We start from the raw sequence: 17,148 nt of genomic DNA, 5'->3' as shown, positions 1-17,148 counted from the left end.
TACCCGTTCAAAACGGGATTTTCCCTAATCTTCCAGTGCATGACACTTGTTTTCATTCTATGCTGTACATACTGTACATTGAGTCTCCCATAACCAAAATAACAGAACAGAAACGGCATTTTACTTATTTTCACTTTATATTATATTATTTCGAAATTTCATTTAAATCAACGATTTTTAATAAAAAATCAAGTGATTTAAATCTTGATTTAAATCGTGATTTAAATCAGACTGGTTTAAATCAATCCACCCTGCTTTTCACTGAACATTTCGGAACATTTCTGTACAATATAGGAAACCAGTATTTTATGTAATGTTACTAGTGTGTAATCATTACAAGGGCTATAGTAGGGTTAAAATGAGTGAGTGCATATCAAGTATTTGTTGAACTGTCCTCGTTTGTGCGCTCCATCGCTGACGCACCTGATCCCTATGGACAACCCCCCGCACATGCTCCCTGCTACACTCCTGCCCTGACTTGGTTAGATCGTATTTTCGCTTTTACTGGCCACCTAGCAAAGTTGGTTTGTGGTTTTGCGATTTCAAATATTCGTTGAACTATTCTCATTTATGAACATACTCTTTGACACTGACGCGCCTGCTCCCTACAAATACACCCCAGCGCGGAGCACTGCTTAGCTCCCGTTCTGACTCGGTTAGATTGCATTCTCACTGGAGAACGGAGAAAAAAATATTCATGAGCAGTTATCTTCATTTCAAAAAATATCGTTCTATCTATTCCTAGGACCAGAAGGGAACATTTGTACATTTCAAGATTCTACACAGGGGTGAATCCACGGGGGGGGGGTGATCGGGGCGATCGTCCCCCTCCAGAAGAGGAAACTTTCTTATTTTATATATATAAATAAAACCCATCCCAAAGTTTGGAGCCCTTAAAAGTAGCAGTATGACAACCCACCGCCCCTCAGAAGTCGGTCCTGGATCCGCCCCTAGTTCTACGCCTAATAATTTCTGACATCTTTTCATAAGTAAATTAGTAAGTCAGTGCAGTTGCTCTTTTATATATATACTAGCATCAATTACCGGCTTGGGTTCAATTAAGAAAAAAATAGTAATATGTTCCGTTAGTCAGTCACTTTTACTGTTACTAAAGTACTCTTTGATATCGGTCATTCCGATAATTTGTATATTTCTCTCTCTTCCCTTCCCTTCCCATGTTGCGTGTCTGAATTTAGATTTAAACTGTATCGGAGGTGACACTGTTTATCACAGCAACCCCGAATATATGAATTCGGCACTAATATCTGATATTTTCGATGTTTTTTATATATCTCGTCCCTTCCATTTCCCATGTTGCGGGCTACGGTATCGGAAGTGTTATTGTTCATCTCAGCGACACCGAATACTATGGATTCGACACTAATATTGGTTATTTTTCATCATTTTATATGTCTCTCCCCTCCCCCAATTTTCTCTGTTGAATTTGGACTTAAACGGGATCGGAAGTATCACTGTTCAACTCAGTGACCCCGAAAACTGCAGATCCGACACTAAAATTGGTCATTTTCGAGCATTTATAAATGTCTCTCCCCCTCCTCCTCCCCTAAGTTCTACCGTCAAAGTGATATGACAAAAAACATCTCAGATTCGGACCTCATCTATGTTGAAAATTTGATTGAGAACGATCTTTTGGTTCAAGAGTTATTGGGCCGTATGCAGAGTCATTTTGGCGCGTGATTAGTGCCATACTAAAGAGTTCGACTAACATAAGGTTCCTGTGGTAGTCAAGCCTTTAGTATGACGCTAATCATACCTCAAAACGACTCTGCATAAGGCGGATTAAGTTTTATTTATTATATATATATATATCCCCTCCCTCCCCTACCTTAGATTCTACCTGTCAAACTGAAAATATATAGAGAAAAAACTTTCCAGACCCGAACTTCATCTATGTTGAAAATTTGATCGAGATCGGTTGGACCGTCAAAGTGAAATGATTAAAAAAAAAAATCTCAGGCCAAAACCTCATCTATATTTAAAAATTGATCGAGATTGATTGTTTGGTTCAAGAGTTCTTGGGCATTATGCAGAGACATTCTGAGACGTGATTAGTGCCATACTAAAGATTTCGACTAACATATGTTTCCTGCAGTAGTCAGGCCTTTAGTAAGACGCTAATCATACGTTAAAACGACTCTGCATAAGGCTCTTTAAGTTTTGTTTATTTTTATAATTCCCTCCTCCCCTTCCTCTAAGTTTTATTGCCAAAGTGAAATGATAAAAACACTCCCAGGTCAGAACATCATCTATATTGAAAACTTGATCGAGATCGGTCGAGTGGTTCATGAGATTAAGAGTCACAAACATTGCCTCCCCCACCCAACTTGTTGACAAAAATTTAAAATGCCACCTATAAGATGGCCACCTACCAAGACTTCCGAGACCGAACAAAAGGTTTGCCTTCCACTGCCCCTCCAGCAGACAATTCCTAGCTCCGCCAATGGTCACAGACATAGTCACTTTCGATTTTAATATATAGATAGGTTTGCTAATGAAATATTGCTTTAAAAAAGGGGACGTGTAGTGCATATTACCGCTGTTAGCGGCGGTAACGGTAAAAATATGACAATTTTTCGTTGTTTTCATATATGTCTAGGGGCCGCGGTGGCTCAGTGGTAGAGCGTTCACCTCTGGTGCTAGGGGTCTCGGGTTCAAACCCTGCTCTCGCCAAGTGAACTTTGTGGTGGACAAACACCGTGTGCGTGGGTTTTCTCGGGGTTCTCCCGTTTCCTCCCACTTTCTTCATTCCACCATTTCATTCATTACTCATTATCACCGTCTCCTTTAGCCTAACCGGCATAACCGTGGGACGTAAAACTCACCATTTCATTTCATTTTTTCATATATGTCTAAATTTCATCATCAACATGGGAAGATGTTTACATTTTTTCCTTTTCTTTCTTTCTTTCTTTCTTTTTTTAAAAGAAAGTTCAGACGGCCTATGCCACACTTACACTGCCAGCGCCAAATAGGAACATACTGTTGTTGATACCGTAGATTTCAGAGGTAACGCGAACTCCGATAGCGGTCATTCACTCCAGAAGCACCTTTCAGCGTGCCAGCCAGAAGCATCCTGCGCGCTCGTATTTGGACTTTCGGAATAGCCCTTATGTTACCGTTCGGTTGAGTAGATCAGGAAAAAATAGGAACGTTCCCTGTCAAAACAAGGCTAACCTGGAATACTGTATCATCAGCATGTTTATTCTACTCGCTCTCCTCACGCTATAGAGGATCAAACTGGCAGTGTGATTCAACTATACTGTTTCGTTTGCTTTCCTATTCCAAGTATGGAAACTTGGCTGTAATTTCCGTATTTGTAAAGTTATTTCATTGTCCTAACTGTATACAATTTCAGACAAATAAAAGTAGCAGATTTTTCGTAGTAACAACATTGAGCACCTGCTACTGTGAGACCATGGGCGGCGATTAGGGGGGGCAAAGGGGGGCAGTTGCCCCCCTACTTTTTGTAACCAATTAATGTATATAGTTTCATGTGGAAATGTAAGCTTTTTGTATGTATTACTGGTTCATAGAAAATAATGGTGCCATATAACATTCGCCGTTGCGTGAGTACGTGATGGTTATCCTCCCGTAGAGTTAAGAAAGCTGCAGAAATTGCGTTTTAATTGCCACGGAAAATAACCCCAAAATTAACCTATTGGAACACAAGAATTCCAGCATACTTTCACTTCTTATAAGGATTCAATATATTAATCAGCCGCTTTGAATTTTAAGATGTTCGTGAGCAAGGAATCAAATCTCTTCTTACACCTTTGTTGTTTAAGAGTACAAAGGGCTAGTATCTACTTGCGTTGCTCTTGTCAATTTACTTAATAAAATATGAAATAAGATATACGGTATTTTAACCAAAAAGATAGTATCCTATTAGTTATACAACCTTCCGTCAAGTCTTGCCCCCCCACTTTTAACGTCCATTCGCCGCCACTGTGTGAGACTGTATGTTCCAAAGTGCATTATTTATATGCTAAAATATCGTTTTCACATGACTTTGTATGTTAATACATTACCTTTAAATTTGAATAATATACCAATAGAGAACAAGAAGAATATATTCCATAGGATATTCTAACAAACAAATTTAATATAGGTTTGTTTTGATTCAAAATATAGTTTCTTATTTACTTAATTTGAGCTCTGAAAATATTATTATTATTATTATTATTATTATTATTATTATTATTATTATTATTATTATTATTATTATTATTATTATTATTATTATTATTATTATTATTGAGATTTTATTTCTGTTTAAACTGTAGAAAAAATTAGATGCTAGTTGTCGCGTGCCTAAAAGAGCAAAGATGTTGTCAGTCTCTGAAGTGTCACATTAAATATACGGGAATGCCTATCAATAAGCACATTGTGCTATATGTGAACTATTTCAAGAGCAAGGGTAATAGGATAATTAGACAGAAGTAAAGATGTTTCCCGGCGCTCCTTCTAATTCGAATATTTATTATTATTTAGGATTTATGCTAATTAAGTTGAAAATATTTTGTTTTTAATTTAGTATAGAATACTTTCGATTCAGCAAATTTCCAGCTCTAGTCTCTAATCTACTAGTTGAATTTGCACTTTGATGCAGTTTGATGTGTTGCAAAAGAACTGTGCAATCGTTTTCATCATACCGTAGTTTTGTGTTTGACAGTCTGACTAGTTTTCAATACGGAAAACTTATTGCTCAAACATACGATGGAGCTTCGGTTGTGGTTGGTGCAGAGATGTTCACCCTCGCGAGGGTGGCTCTCTCGAGGGCACCCTCGCCCTCAATGACGAGAGGGCGAGGACAAGCTTCGACAGAGAAGGCGAGGAGAAATTCCCAGCACGGGGGAGAGGGCGAGCGAAGGCTTTGTGCAACTCCCTTCGTGAGGGCGAAGATGAACGAGGCAGGGGCATCATTTAGGGGGCAGAAGGGGCAATTGTCCCCCCCCAAGAGTTTGAGGAATAAATATACTTTAATCGACTGTCTGCTAATATACTAGTACAAAACGTTAAAGTCTTATGTTCTTGGTGCTTTTGCCCCCCTCAAACGAAGAGTGAAATGACACCCCTGGAACGAGAGCAAGAGCCAAATGACACTGCGAGGGCGAGGGTGCGCGAGGGTGAGGACAAATTTCGACAACGATGGCGAGGGTGCAAAAGGACGAGGAGAAATTCCCAACATGAATGCGAGGGCGAGCGAGAGCGATGTACAACTCCCTTCGCGAGGGCGAGGGTGAACGAGGGCGAACACCAACTGTTACTGCGAGGGCGAGAGTCAATTTCCACTGCTATGGTTAGGGTGCGCCAGGGCGAGGAATAATTTCCTTCGCGAGAACAAGGGCACGCGAGGGAGAAGGGCAAGCTTCCTTAACAACAACTATTTTGAATTTGCTGTTTGACTATTGTTGGAGGAATATAATATTTAAAATAACATCTGCCATGTACCCTAGATGAAAAGTTGATATCATAGCAAGATTATAGATTGGTCATATTCTTCCTTTCATTTAATTGCAGTAGACAATTTAGGAGTTTGATGCAATAAGGGCGTAAATCTGAAACATGCAGTTGGAGAAAAATGATGTTGAAAATTTAAGTAGTGTTTTTTTATCTTACATAAAACAATGTAATATGCAGCGTTTTATTACGATATTGAATTGAAATATTATCAGAAGACTAAACAAGCATGGCATAACCCACAAATGCGTTTGATGTAAAAAGGGCGTAAACTCGCTTATGCCCTTATTACATCTAACTCCTCAATTTATCTTGTGTACTTCTACATAATTATTAAAAATAATAATGCAAATGAATATAATATTTGCATGTTTCTCATGAAAGTTTCCGGATAGAAATAGCTCTACGTTTAGAAGCGAGTGTGCCTCATTGTTGCCCTGCCTATGCTAGAGACTAGATAAACAGTGTCTACACTGTCATATTTAAGGAGTACTGGTAGACACAGACAGTCACTCACGTCATTCAGCAGTAAATGACATAATCTTAAGAGCGCTGATATCTGAACAAACAATCAGTGAGAGAAACAACAGAATACATTAGATCAGATGGAAAAAGACTTGATGGACTGACTTTTGTTCATAGATGGCCATTTTGCACTGGGCTCGTGAGTCGTGTTCACTTCTCTCAGCTGGGCTCGCATTCACTCGGGCTCTGGTTCATTTCTTTCAACTGGGCTCGCGCTCGGGCTCAGTTCAGCTCGCGCTCCTTTATTTCATTCAGGCTCGCGTTCGCTTGCTTCCGTGCTTCCGCTTAATTATTAAATGAATAGTTTAGTAAGTTTCTGAAAACCAACAATATGTTCTGAAGTTGATTGAGCAGTAGTTTATTTCTTTACGTTTCCAACTTCTGTTGTAAAAATAGATATTAAGTGATATGATACGTCCATGAACACCCGGTTGGTATAGCCTCAGTGTGATTTCTTTGTGTTTTTTTTTTCTTCTCCCACCCAAAACCAAGTTGTATATGCTCAAAGATACACACATACACACCACTCGAAAACTATGAATTTGACACAAATATCGGTCATTTTGGAGTATTTTTACATGTATCGGAATCCTCTCCCAGTGACCTCAGGCCCGCAGCCGAATGGGCTGAATGCAATCGGAGCTTCACCATTGATCTCAGCGACCCTTAAAACTATGGATTCGACACCAATATTGGTCATTTTGGATTATTTTTACATGTCTCAGTATTCCACCGCAGGTGACCCCCGGCCCACATACAATGGTAAATGAATTTGCAATCCACCGTTAATGGAAATGTCACCATTCATTTCAGCGACCACGAAAACTATGGATTTGACACTAATATCGCTCATTTTTGACTATTTTTACATGCCTCGGCATCCCCCCGGTGACCCCAGGCCCGCAGCCGAATGGGGTGAATAGATCGAAGTTTCACCATTAATCTCAGCGACCCCAAAAACTATGGATTTGACACTAATATCGGTCATTTTGGATTATTTTTACGTCTCGGTACCCCCGCCGCAGGTGACCCGTGGGCCGCATACAATGGTAGCTCAATTTGTAAGTCATCGCTAATGGAAGTGTCACCATTGATCTCAGCAACCGCGAAAACTATGGATTTGACACTAATATCTGTCATTTTGGATTACTTTTACATGTCTCGGTCCCCCCTTTCCGGTGACCCCCGGCCTGCAGCCGAATAGGGTAAATTTGGAAGTTAATGCGATCGGAGTTTCACCATTGATCTCAGCAACCGCGAAAACTATGAATTCGACACTAATATCGGCCATTTTCTACTTCTTTTACATGTCGCGATAAACGTCCCGCTGAGACCCCCCTGGTTCGAATTTTGACAAAAACGTTTAACTCTGATCTGGAGCCTGGACCAGGGAATTCCTGACCAAAATTTGGTAACTCTTGGTCCACTCGTCTGGTCCCCAGGCCGCACACAGCCAGACAAAATCACAAACAAACTCTTTATTTTATTTATATTAGATAAGATATATCTAATCTAATCTGATATAAATAAAATAAAGAGTTTGTTTGTGTGTTTATCTGTCTGTCTATCTGTCTGTCTGTGTGCTGCCTGGGGACCACAAGAATGGACAGAGTTACCAAATTTTGCTCAGAGGTACCTTGGCCCAGGCCCCAGATCAAGACGAAGCCCTTTTTTCAAATTACGAACCAGGGGGGTCTCAGGGGAGGCGTTTACCGGAGCCGACTTGGGAACCAGACAAATTGACCGAGAGTTACCAAATTTTAGTGACGAATACCTTGGTCCAGGCTCTAGATCAGAGTAAATGTTTTTGTCAAAATTCGAACCAGAGGAGTCTCAGGGGGCGTTTATCGGGACATGTAAAAGTTGTAGAAAATGACCGATATTAGTGTCGAATTCATAGTTTTCGCGGTCGCTGAAATCAATGGTGAAACTCCGATCGCATTAACTTCCAAATTCACGTTATCCGGCTCCGGGCCGGGAGTCACCCGGGGGATACCGAGACATGTAAAAGTAATCCAAAATGATCGATATTAGTGTCAAATCCATAGTTTTCGCGGTCGCTGAGATCAATGGTGACACTTCCATTAGCGATGACTTGCAAATTGAGCTACCATTGTATGCGCGTCGGGGGTCGGCGGGGGGGGGGGGGAGGTACCGAGACATGGAAAAAATAGCCCAAAATGACCGATATTAGTATCAAATCCATAGTTTTTTTGCGGTCGCTGAGATCAATGGTGAAACTCCGATCGCATTAACTTCCAAATTTACCCTTTTCGGCTGCGGGCCGGGGTCACCGAAGAGGGGGATAACGAGACAAGTAAGAGTAATCCAAAATGACTGATATTATTGTCAAATCCGTAGTATTGGCGGTCTCCTCTGAGATCAATGTTGAAACTTCCATTAGCGATGACTTGCAAATTTAGCTCCCATTCTATGCTTGCCAGGTGTCAGCGGGGGGAGGATAGCGGGACATGTAAAAATAGCCCAAAATGACCGATATTTGTGTCAAATCCATAGGTTTCGCGGGTGCTGAAATGAATGGTGATATTCCCACAGGCGTTGACTTCCAAATACAGCTCCCATGCGAAGAATGGGTATATTCAGCTAGTATATAGGCTATATGCATGTATGTATATATGTATGTATGTATATATACTAGCATCGATTACCCGCTTCGCTAGGTTAAAATAAAAATTTAAATGCACAAATCCGCATCTCATGTGTTTAGTAACCGTGAAATATGAAGTTTTCGTTTTTAATTGCATCGATTTAAACGGAATCGGAAAGATCGTTGATCATCTTGGCGATCCCGAAAACCAGGAATTCGACACTAATATTGGTCATTTTTGATCATTTTATTATTTCCCCCTTTTCCAAGTTGCGGGGCTGAATTTGGTTTTAAACGGGATCGGAATTGTCACTCTTCACCTCAGCGACTTAAAAACTACGGATCAGACACTAATATCGGCCACTTTTGATCATTTTTATATATCTCTCCCTCCTCCTCTTCTATGTTGCGGGGCACGACATCGGTAGTGCCACCGGTCATCTTAGCGACCCCGGAAGCTATGGATTCGACACTAATATGTGTTATTTTTTATGAGTTTTACGTATTTCCTTTTACCCCTCCCCCAAGATGCGGGGCTGAATTTGAATTTAAACAGCATTAGAAGTGTCACTGTTTATCTCGGCGACCCCAAGAACTATAGATTCAACATTAATATTGGTCATTTTCGACCATTTATATATATATATATATATATATATATATATATATATATATATATATATATATATATATATATATATATATATATATCCCATGTTGCAGGCCATGGCAACGGAAGTGTCATCGTTCATCTCAGCGACCCCAAAAAATTTTGATTCAGCACTAACATCAGTCATTTTCGATCACTTTTAAATATCTCTTCCTTCCCCTCTCTCAAGTTGTGGAGTTGAATTTGAATTTAAACGGAATCGAAAGTATCACTGTTAATTTAAGAGACCCAGAAAACTATAAATTCAACACTGATAGTGGCCATATTCGATCATTTTTATAAATCTCTTTCTCCCCCTCCCCCAAGTGGAGGGTCTGATTTTGGATTTAAACCGGATCGGAAATGTCACTGTTCATCTGAATGATCCCGAAAACTATGGAATAGACACTAATATTGGTAATTTTCGATTATTAATATTATACATAGCTCCCCCTCCCCCTCCGTGCTGCGGCACACGGCATCAGAATTGTTACTGTTAGTCTCAGTTACTTCTAAAACTATGGTTTCGATATGAATATTAGTCCTTTTTTATCATTTTTAAATGTTTTTCCCCTCCCCTACTTTGTACCCTCCCCCTCCCCAACGATCTTTGCTGAACTTGGATTGAAACATCATCAGAAGTGTCACTGTTTCTCTCATCGACCCCGAAAACTACGGATTCAACACTAATATCGGTCATTTTTTATAATTTTTAAATTTCTCTTCCCCTCCCCCTCCCTCTACGTTGCATCGTCAAAGTGAATAACCTAAAGTAATCCCTGACCCTAAACTCATGTATGTTGAAAATTTGATTGAGATCGGTCGGGTGGTTCAAGAGTGATGAAGTCACAAATGCAGTAATTTTATTATTATTTTTTTTTACATATTCCCCCTTCCCCACTCCAAGGTTGGCTAGTCAAAGTGAAACGATAAAAAACACCCAAGATCTGACCCTCATATATGTTGAAAATTTGATCGAGATTGGTTGGGTGGTTCAAAAATTATTAGGTTTTATTAGTTTTTATTTATACGTCCCCTCCCCTCCCCCTGCCCTAGGATCTACTCAGGGGTGTAGCCAGCAGGTTTGTGTAGGAGGGGCCCGTCGTTTTTGAGGGTGGGCCAGCTACAATGTACAAAGCCAAAAAATGTGTTGTTGCTAGTGTTTTTGAGGCCTGAAAGAAAGGCAAATTTTGGTTTCCTTCTGGAAAACTAAAAACACTATTTTAGCTTCTTCTTCTTCTTCTTCTTCTTCTTCTTCTTCTTCTTCTTATTATTATTATTATTATTATTATTATTATTATTATTATTATTATTATTGTTATTATTATTCATAAGTTATATTCAAGATAGTTTTTATTATGCTTAATCAAGAACTACTGCCCGGGACCAAACGTTATACTTTTGTGCATAACTATAAAGGTAACCAAGAAAATTCTGTTTCTTTTCGTGGAGGTCTGTGTTCAATTGGACCTCACACCGTGAGTTGAATGCGAGTGGAGGTAAGGCGAACGTCAGTTGTTGGTGTTGGTATATCCAACATACTACCTGGTTGTGGCAATTCAGTTACACCGTGAACTTGCGTAAAGACAGAGAGAATATGGGACATCCACAGAGCGTCATAAGAGTATGTATGCTGAACGAGTTCAAATGGAGGTCAAACGCCGCTGTAGCGGGACAAAAGATATGCCAGGCCTTTGGTGAGGGTATCGTGACGACGCGGACATTGCAGCGATGGTTTAACAAGTTTAAGGACGATGATGAAACACCCGAAAACACCACGTGCCAGAAGACCAACACATGTACAAAGAGGAACTGGGACTACAATTCAGTGTGTGGAGAAACCATTAGGCAGCACATACATCAACTTGGGAAGCACTACAAGTTGGGTCGATGGGTCCCACATGTTTTGACTCCGGGCCAGAAGGCAAGGCGGCAGTCGCCTGGGTTTATTTACTGTTTCGGAGCCATTTCTGGACAGGGCGTTGACATGTGATAAAAGGTGGCTCCTATACGAAGCTCCACGGCGCCGTCGTCATTGGTTAGCATCCCATGAACCGATTTCAAAATAGCCGAAACCAGCACTGTACAAGAAGAAGGTCCTTCTGTGTGTTTGGCGCATCGTGCATCGGGAACTGCCACCAGCTGGTCAGAGTATCAATGCAACTGTGTAGTGTCAGCAGTTGAGCTGTGCTCAAGAAAAAACTCAAAACTCTGGAGCCATCACTTCTGAATTGCAAATGGGTCCTCGTTTACGGGACAACGCTAAGTCTCACATGGCTATGATGACTCAGAACACCATTCTCCGCCTTGGATGGGAAATAATATTGCAACCACTATATTCTCCGGGTGTTGAACCATCCGATTATCACCTTTTCCATTCTTTGGACAATCACCTTAGAGTACGCCAGTTCAAATCCCTAGTAAAAGTCTAAAATTGCGATAGTTACGCCGTGCAGTTAGGCCACCCAATATACATATTCTTACCCCATAATCGTGTCAGGTAAAGAGACCCCCTCTCTCTCCTCCTTTCTTCTCTCCCATACTAAAATTATCTAACAACATGAGCGCAATTCTGATTTCAAACTACACATGTATTAGTTTCGATAAAATGAAATAACAAAACCGAGACGAAACAAGATTCATAGGTTGATGTAGGGAGAAACTGAAACACACACAATGAAAAATTGAAACCAATGGATGTCTATTACAAAAAGATTCAAAAATGAGGCACAGAGATTGCGAGATAGGAAGAAAAAGAAAGGGGAGAACAGATAAAATTGGAATTCAAACGTAGTTAGAAAAAAACCTGGCATTATAAAATTTCGTTTCCAGAAATCCAACAGTAATATAGTAACAACGTTTGTTTTAACATATTTTTCAGAACTATTCGAATATATACAGGATGCCTCAAACATTCATTATGACACTTTCATAATGGATACCATACTCAATTTTCAGTAGAACTGTATATCTCTGAGACACATCTAGGATAATGTCAAAAGTTTAACACACATGCTTTGTTTCCGCGTGGTTCGATTGCAAATTCGGTAGTGTTCATTGAACGTACTGATCCAAAATGCATTCTAATATACCTAGTTAGATAGCGTTGGTCATATCCTCCGTTTCAGACTACTAATGCAAACTGAACAAAAAAAAGAAAGAAAGAAAAAAGAAAAAAGAAACAGAAATAAACAAAGAAAGAGAAAATTGAAGGGTGGTATTTTATTGCTAAATTTCTATCAGAAATACCCAATATTAAAAGACCAACCTGTATCGCAATGAAAAGTTACAAATGTTCGAAAGGAAAAGTTTATGTTCCTTATAGATGGCTCAATGGTAGAGCGTTCACCTCTCGTGCCTGGGGTCCCAGGTTCGATCCCAGCCCCCGCCAAGTAAACTTTGTGGTGGACAAACACTGTGTGCGTGGGTTTTCTCGGGCTTCTCCCGTTTCCTCCCACTTTCTTCATTTCATTCATTACTCATCATCACCGTCTCCTTTAGCCTAACCGGCATAATCGTGGGACGTAAAACCCAAAGATTTCATTTCATTTTTTGGGGCGCACGGGAAAATTATCAATGTTGGAACTTCATGCAGTATAAAAAACATATTACAATGCTTCGGTATTAGATTAATGTGTCTTGCCTTATCAACTGCAGGGCTATATGAGTTTGGGAAAATGTTCATCACCGTAGAAACAAAAGAAGAATATGTCTCACTTATATCTTTTGTTGGGTTTTTAGCCCTATGAAATCTTTGAGTTTTACGTTCCACTTTTTTTAGATGTAAAGGAGACTGTCCCCCCACTCGTGTGTGGGGGAGGGAACGCATAGGAAAACCATCACTGGTGGAACTTCGTATAGTATAGAAGAACATAATACAAATATTTGATGTTAGATTAGTGTGTCTTGCCTTTTCAATCGCGACGCTATGAGTTCGGTAAAAAGGTTGATTACTGCAGAAACAAAAAGAATAATTTGGCTCACTTATGACCTTTGTTGGGTTTTGTACCTCTATGAAATGCCTCTGTGTTGGGCATTTGCCTACGAGGAATTCATTTCTGATTATCGTTTATATAACACAACACGAATAAATTGAGCCAAAAATAAATTTCTTATCCTTAATGCAGTGGTTTCCAATCTATTTTGACTGAGACACTTTACTGAACAACTACGACATCGCGACACTCTTGTTTTTTTTTTTTTAATATTAATTAATCTATCTATTAAAATGCTACAATAGCAATTAAAAGAGCCTGAGTCCCAACCTATAACTTTGGCTTTCAAATCTTTCATTTACGGTTATGTGTGATTTCACGTTTAACAGAGACAAACATTTTGAGTATTTGTACTTTAAATAGTCTAAATTAGTTAACTATATCTTTTCATTAAGTTTATGATATAAAATTATTGTTCAAAGCCTTTGTATTTTAATAAGTCTTCTCTAAAATCAATACATGTGAATTGTGCTTCCATCTTTCGAGTTCTTTTAAACTATGTTTATATGTTTGTGGTCAATCCTTTCGACAATGAGATCTCGGAAACTGCAGGCTCTAAAAAGATGACGTTTTCACTGATTGATTGGAAATTTTGTGTAGATTGTCCAGTTCTAATTGAACATTAAAAAAAAAAACATGGTCATTATTTCTTTATTACATTTTTTTAGAGTACACAGGAAGCGTTGAAATTAAAAAAAAAAAACTAAAGCATCATATCCTATGTGTTATGCATTCCAACACCACAATATTGTATATTGGGGTTGTATATGTCTCAGGCGCTCGTTCCATGGCTAAATAATAGTGAAAAAGGAAGGATAACCATTTCTCGAGTCTAAGATAAATATTTTTTGAGTGTTTTGCCTAATGAACACCATATATAACTGCTATTATAATTAATTGTATATGTAATGTATTTGCTTATTACATACTGCATGCAAGAAGAAAGAAAACACTGGTCAGACACGAATTAGAAACTCCAACCGGAAGTAGGCTCAAATCTTGCAAACGGTGCGAGATATTGAGAAAAAATAATCGAAAAAATCTCCCCTACCCCTTGCCGATTTTTTTATATCAAGACGTCTTTCACTTGTGTCTGTAAAGGGACGTGTACATATGTTGTGAGAAATGAGAAGGAGATTTATGCTCATATGCGAATGATGCGCTGTGTAGAGAGCGCAGGTTCAGCCAGTATAATATATAATAGTGTGAACTTATAAGTTCCTATAGAAGAGTGACTCTACAGGAAATTACTGCCTTAAAGGTATTTCATATCATAGGAATATGAGTTTATTTAGTCAAGTGTGACAGGACGAACAGCTAAAAAAAAAAAAAAAAAAAAAAAAAAAAAAAAAAAAAATACTGTGCCTGTTATATTTGGATAATTATTACTGATCTCTGTGTGTGACCATGAGTTTGGCGCTACTTTAATGATGTTCTAAATCATTCCTTATTGATCGTTTATTAACTTGAAATTTTACATTTGCTTCGTTTGAAGGAAATTACACTATTCTTTGGAACCAGCTTATTGAAACCTTGGAAAATGAAATGAAATCTTTAAGTCTCACGGTTATGCCGACTATGCTAAAGGAGACGGCGATGATGGGAAATGAATGAAATGGTGGAATGAAGAAAGTGGAAGGAAACGGGAGTACACTGAGAAAACACACGCACACGGTGTTTGTCCACCACAAAGTTTATTTGGCGTGAGCTGGGATAGAACCCAGGTACCCTTGCACCAGAAATGAACGCTCTACCACTGAGTCACCACGACCCCACCAACACAAAGCTGGGCGTGTTCATTCGAAAGCCTTTCCCTGCATCACAAGGAATAATCTTAGGCTGCCCAGTATTGAAACCTTGAGTTACGTGCATAGTTTATATCAGTGACATAGCCCGAAAATAATCAAGAGGGTAATTAATTGTTATGTCAAAGAAAATATTAATAATTGAACATGTACAAACACACACACACACATGTACAGGGTGTTCATTTATTATGTAGCCAGATCCACTGGTGAAATCCTCACACCTAAACAAAAAAAAAAAAAAACATATGAACATAGGGCCATAACGCGTTGTTTCAAAGTTACGAGATGCCGAAATCGAGAAAATTGGAACTTTGAGGCTGCCTAGCTCGAAAACTATGAGATATATCAAATGTGGTAAAACAAAGTATTAGAGGAAGTAGTATATTGTCTATTAAAATAACCTTGTTTCAGAGTTGGTACTTATAGGCGCAATGGATTTTATAGAGGGAACTGCGGTCACTCTTCTACCTCCCTCTGTAAAATCATGTGCGCCGGTACTCTATATATGCAGCTTTGATGCAGCTTTGAAGAGTATATATGTAGAGAGAGAGAGAGAGAGAGAGAGAGAATTGTTTAGCGTAAGACTGCAAAATATCTGGAGGAATAAGCATCCGACAAAATAAAATGTTATAAGTGAAATCATTTTTGTAGGTGAAAATTGCCTGTGGTAAAATTAGCCTTTTTAAATGCAGATTCGGATTCTAGGGATAAAAGTAAATTAATTTTATTCGAAACATTTATTTTGAATCATGATACATGCTGCTGTCATTAGTGAAAACTAGTTACACTTGGGTTTCATCAATTGGGAACTCAGACGTTTTATTGGAGAATAAATCTGAGATAAGGAACACCAATATCTTGTTTTCAACGTTTTCTCGCCTTGTGAAAAGGATGTCAGAGATGGCTCTGCATTCGACGTAATAAAGATAATTCAAATGTAGCAGTTCAATCAGGTGCAGTCTGCTTTGGCAATCGTGGTTGGCTATCAAGCATATTATTGGCTGCATCGCTCTGTAGTCATGAAACAAGGCAAAAACTTCATAGTTCGAAAACAACAAATGACGCAATACAAAACAAACGAAGCAACTAAATGAAATCAGTAAAAATATCCAATAGAATGTGGTGTCAGTAGTACCCAAAATGTAAAATAAAATATACTTCAGAAGTAATACAAAATAAACGAATGAAACAACTAGTAGTCAAATTTCTTGATTAACGATTAAATTAGCATCTTTCTCAATGAAAGATATGAGTACCAAATTTAAAAAATATCGGGTAGCCTCTGCGTAAAATATTGGGTAAAATATATCTGCGTCCCGTACGCTTGGACCACGGAGAGACACAGTGAATTAAATATTTGGTAGCCAACTATGATTACCATCTAATTACACTACCACGTTTGAATTACCTGAATTCACGCGTAGTGCAGAGTGATCTTCCACGCCACCTATCATGAATCGAGAAAACGTTTAAGACAAATTATTGTTACTGTTTATCGCAGATTTATTCTGTAATGAAACATGGCAGCTCCCGGTTGACGAAACCATAGTGAAACTATTTTCAACTGATTACAGCGCCATCTATCACCAATGTTTCGAGTAAAATGTAGTTATCCCCCCGTAGAATCCAAATCTACAATAAAAACTGGGATCAATATTTACTCTTTCAAAGTTGCTCCAACCCTCCTCCTCCAACATGTAGGTGGGCTAATTTTACACAAGTGAATTTCCCCTTCGAAAACAATGACTTTTAATTTTGAACATTTTTTTTTCGTACGATTTCAATCACGAGTGCTCACAGGTGGGTTTTAGGACGCAGGTTGCAACCATAAGATTCTTTTGAGAGGTATACTACAATTTTTCATTGAAAATGGCACAATTGAACTTTAATTATATCATAATGATGGTTTAAAAACTAAAAAAATGTTCCGAAATTGAATAAAATTTAGTTCAGAAAGAAAATTATTTTGGTTCAGTCATAAGCAACTCCGGTATTCTCTAATACTTTTCTTTTTTCGGGGAGGGGAAAGGGTAAATTTGAAGAGATTGTGTTCAAATACTTGTGTCCACCGCTGATTGTAGT

The sequence above is a fragment of the Thermobia domestica genome, chromosome 6 (assembly GCF_964235325.1).
Source record: "Thermobia domestica chromosome 6, izTheDome1.hap1.1, whole genome shotgun sequence".
Classification (NCBI taxonomy): Eukaryota; Metazoa; Arthropoda; class Insecta; order Zygentoma; family Lepismatidae; genus Thermobia; species Thermobia domestica.
The sequence above is the reverse complement of the archived record's forward strand: the minus strand, read 5'-3'. Positions refer to the sequence as shown.